At 45.3% G+C, this 4,751-nt stretch overlaps 1 pseudogene; it reads right to left on the reverse strand.

Moving 5' to 3' along the window:
- Positions 1 to 796: 796 nt before the first annotated feature.
- On the reverse strand, positions 797 to 1,224 carry LOC123427388 (annotated as a pseudogene).
- Positions 1,225 to 4,751: the final 3,527 nt, after the last annotated feature.

Here is a 4,751-nt window from a genome sequence, read left to right on the forward strand (position 1 = left end):
GGAGGCTTGGTATCATTATGCCGTTGGATCAATTTGGACCTTAGTTGCGCTTATGATCGCATTTGTTGTTGCATTTAAATTTAGTAGTTTCAATGTATGTTCTAATTAGATGCTCTGGAGAGCTATATGTTGTTCAATAATGAGAACTATGTAAGAACGTTATGTATTTATTTTGGTCACTACTGTACTTTGCCTTTAATGTGATGATGAATTTCTATTAATTTGGTCACTTCTCTATTCATGATATGCTGTAATGGTTTTTAATACACGCACCAATGTGGAAAAAATGAAATAAGTTCGAAAAAATGAAATGCCTTTTCTAACAGATGAGTTTTCGTATGAAACCCTCATACTTTGAAAGAGATTGTCCGATTTGTACACGAAGTGCATCTAGTTTTGAATCATATCGAATCATGTGAAGAACAGATCTTGTTGGAATTTCTTCAATCATGTCGAATCATCTGGAACCATGTCGAATCATGTCGAATCATGTGAAGAATAGATCTTGTTGGAATTTCTTGAATCATGTTGAATCATGTGGAATCATGTTGAATCATGTGAAGAATAGATCTTGTTGGCATTTCTTGAATCATGTCGAATTATGTGAAGAATAGATCTTGTTGGCATTTATTGAATCATGTCGAATCATGTGAAGAATAGATCTTGTTGGAATTTCTTGAATCAAGTCGAATCATGTCGAACCATGTGAAGAATAGATCTTGTTGGAATTTCTTGAATCATGTGGAATCATGTCAAATCATGTCGAATCATGTGAAGAATAGATCTTGTTGGCATTTCATGAATCATGTCGAATCATGCAGAGCTTGGTGAAGACCCACCTGTTCCTGCCGGTCTTGAAGCTCTCCTCGAGCTTGGCCTTGGCGGACTTGGTGGCGGTGAGCTTCTTGTCCTTGGTGGTGAGGGAGTCGGGCCGCTGGAGACCACCTTCTTGAGGTCAATGTCGAGGGTGTAGCGCGTGGGCATGAGGTGGGTGAAGTTGACGAGCTTGAGGAAGACCTTTACGCGAGACTTCTTGGCCGTCTTCTTGTCTGAGTCCTTGCGGATCACCTTCTTCGGGTATTTGGCCAGGCCGACGACCAGGCAGTACCCGTAGGGGCGGTCGCGGGTGCCCTCCTCGAACACTCACACAATCACCACCTTCTTCCCAGCGTACCTGCCCTGCAGCAGGATCACCGCCTTGCCCGGCTTCAGGAACTTCACCATCTTCCTTCTCCTCTCCTCGCGATGTGCCGCCGCCGATGGGTTTAGGATTGGCGGAGGGGTTGGAGGCTGTGGGCAGGGGAAATCTGGCGGCGTGGTTGGGGAGGAGATTATATAGGGTTGGCGGCGCTAGGGTTTCGCCCAATCATGTGAAGAATAGGTCTTGTTTTTGGTGGTTCTTCAACAAACACCTCGGTCGTGGCAGGCACAGGCCATTCGTGTCGGTTTGTGGCACCAACCAGGACCAAAGACATCCTTTCGTGTCGGTTCGTGGTACAAATCGGGAAAAATGAAATAAGTTCGAAATAACGAAATGCCTTTTGTGACAGATGTGTTTTCGTATGAAACCCTCATACTTCGAAAGAGATTGTCCGATTTGACACGAAGTGCATTCAGTTTTTGCGGCAACCCTCTCAACTTTTTAGCACATGCTGTGTGGGTGAAATGATGAAACCATGCCAACTTTCAACCTATTAAGAGTTTATTTGTAGTGCTTTTCAATTTCTAGGTCATTTAGTTCCGAACAATCAATAAAAGAATGAAAAATACCAAATGAAGTCAGAAAGTGTTGAAAATGGATGATGTGGCCTTGAATGGTTCATTTTGAACACACAAAAAGTCTGGAGGTCAAATAAGTTCAAAAAAATGAAATTCCTTTTGTAACACATGAGTTCTCGTATGAAACCATCATACTTCAAAAGAGATTGTCCGATTTGTACACGAAGTGCATCCAGTTTTTGCGGCAACCCTCTCACATGCTATGTGGGTGAAATGATGATACCATGCCCACTTTCAACCTACTAAGAGTTCATTTGTAGTGCTTTTCAATTTCTGGGTCATTTAGCTCCAAAAAAAATCAGTAAAAGCATGAAAAATACCAAATGAAGTCGCAAAGTGTTGAAAATTGATGATGTGGCCTTGAATGGTTCATTTTGAACACACAAAAAGTCTGGAGTTCAAATGAGTTCGAAAAAATGAAATGCCTTTTGTAACGGATGAGTTTTCGTATGAAACCCTCATACTTCGAAAGAGATTGTCCGATTTGTACACGAAGTGCATCCTGTTTTTGTGGCAACCCTTTTAACATTTTAGCACATGCTATGTGGGTGAAATGATGATACCATGCCATCTTTCAACCTATTAAGAGTTCATTTGTACTGCTTTTCAATTTCTCGGTCATTTAGCTCTAAAAAATCAGTAAACGCATGAAAAATACCAAATGAATTGAGGAACTGTTGAAAATTGATGATGTGGCCTTGAATGGTTCATGAAGACTCTGTTTTTAGTGTGGATCTATATGAGATGCTATGTTTCATTTGTTGAATCATGTGAAGAACAGATCTTCTTGTAATTTCTTGAATCATGTCGAATCATGTGAAGAATAGATCTTGTTGGCATTTCTTGAATCATGTCCAATAATGTGAAGAATAGATCTTGTTGGAATTTCTTGAATCATGTCGAATCATGCCGAATCATGTGAAGAATAGATCTTGTTGGAATTTCTTGAATCATGTCGAATCATGTCAAAACATGTGAAGAATAGATCTTGTTGGAATTTCTTGAATCATGTCGAATCATGTAAAGAATAGATCTTGTTGGCATTTCTTGAATCATATCGAATCATGTGAACAATAGATCTTGTTGGAATTTCTTGAATCATTTAAGAATCATGTGAAGAATAGATCTTGTTGGAATTTCTTGAATCATGTCGAATCATGTCAAGAATAGATCTTGTTCGAATTTCTTGAATCATGTCGAATCATGTGGAATCATGTAGAATCATGAGGTGGGTGAAGTTGACAAGCTTGAGGAAGACCTTGACTCGGGACTTCTTGGTCGTCTTCTTGGACGAGTCCTTGCGTATCACCTTCTTCGGGTATTTGGCCAGGCCGGCGACCAGGCAGTGCCTGTAGGGGCGATCGCGGGTGCCCTCCTCGAACACGTGCACGATCACCGCCTTCTTTTCGGCGTACCTGCCCTACAGCAGGATTACCGCCTTGCCCGGCTTCAGGAACTTCACCATCTTCCTTCTGCTCTCCTCGCGTGCGCCGCCGCTGATGGGTTTCGGGTTGGGGGAGGGGTTGGAGGCTATGGGCGGGGGAAAGTTGGCGGCATGGTTGGGGAGGAGATTATATAGGGTTGGCGGCGCTAGGGTTTTGCCGAATCATGTGAAGAATAGATCATGTTTTGGTGGTTCTTCACCAAACACCTCGGTTGTGGCAGGCACAAGGCATTCGTGTCGGTTTGTGGCACCAACCGGGACCAAAGACATCCTTTCGTGTCAGTTGGTGGTACAAATCGGGACCAACGACGCCCTTTAGTGTCGGTTTGCGACACAAACCGGGACTAAAGGTCTCTTCTTCCCGCCTGTTAGGCTGCTGAAAATTGACCTTTAGTCGCCGTTTGATGCTCGAACCAGGGCAACAGTTTTTCGCATATAAGGCGAGAGTTATCGAATTTTCCGCAACCTCTCCCATTTGCCCTCGCCGCCGCCGCCGATCCATTCCTCCTCGTCGTCGCCACCGTCCCCAAGCCCGTCGTCGTCGCCGCCCCCGAGCCCGTCGCTGTCGCCGCCCCTGCCCCCAGCCCGTCATCGTCGCCGCCCTCGAGCCCGTCGCTGTCACCGCCCCCGAGCCCATCGCCGTCGCCGCCCCCGCCCTGAGCCTAGGGTTCTTTCTAGGATATGATTCTTGTATATTTGCAAAATATTTGCTCAAGCCCCGATTGTTCTTGCGGAAATATTTGCAATATATATATATATTGTGTTTTATTATTGTATATTTGGTGTCATACTTGCATGTTGAGAAAAATAGGTAGTGGGCGCTAGCTAAATTCAAATGAGATGATTATTGTATAAATGATAACTAGAAAGTAAAACATTAAACAATAAGAAAATTTTCTCAAAGGAATTTGTCTCGACGTCGACGATGCCCGGCCTGCATCCTCGTCGTCGAGTGGTCAGCAAGAGCCTTCTTGATAGGTGCCAGCATGTCCGGGACTGGGCTCCGCCGGGCTGGCACTAGGAGGTGCTACCTTCCGGGGGGCGCACCTTGGTGAGGAATCCCGGTCTCATCGACGACCCGGAGCTTCTTTGGCGGCGATCGCGTGGGCCATTATCGGTGCCGAGGGAGCTGCCCCCCACGGAGATGGAACGTCGTCGTGTCAGGGAGGAGGACGAGCACGTCTGTCGCTACATGGCTGCGTTGGATGCCAGGTTCTCTAATACCTGGCAGGTTCTCTAGGGACATCACCCGAGCTATGATTCGGTGAAGGTTCCTGTCAGGACCCCGATCCTAAAATGTAAGAACCCAGCCCGTAACACATCACATCACTTTGCGGCCTCACGCACGGTAAACTCCACGGCTGCCACCTTACCTTGCCCAGAAACGTTTGCGTCTTTTGGCTCACGTATATGAATGTGTCGCTAGCATTCAAACGACAAAGAACCTGGGTCGACATGACTAGTTATAAACCCAAGTGGTACATCCATACACGGACAGGCATACATAACCCAGCAAAGCAGGTGTTGG

The sequence above is a fragment of the Hordeum vulgare genome, chromosome 2H, assembly GCF_904849725.1.
Source record: "Hordeum vulgare subsp. vulgare chromosome 2H, MorexV3_pseudomolecules_assembly, whole genome shotgun sequence".
NCBI classification, from domain to species: Eukaryota; Viridiplantae; Streptophyta; class Magnoliopsida; order Poales; family Poaceae; genus Hordeum; species Hordeum vulgare.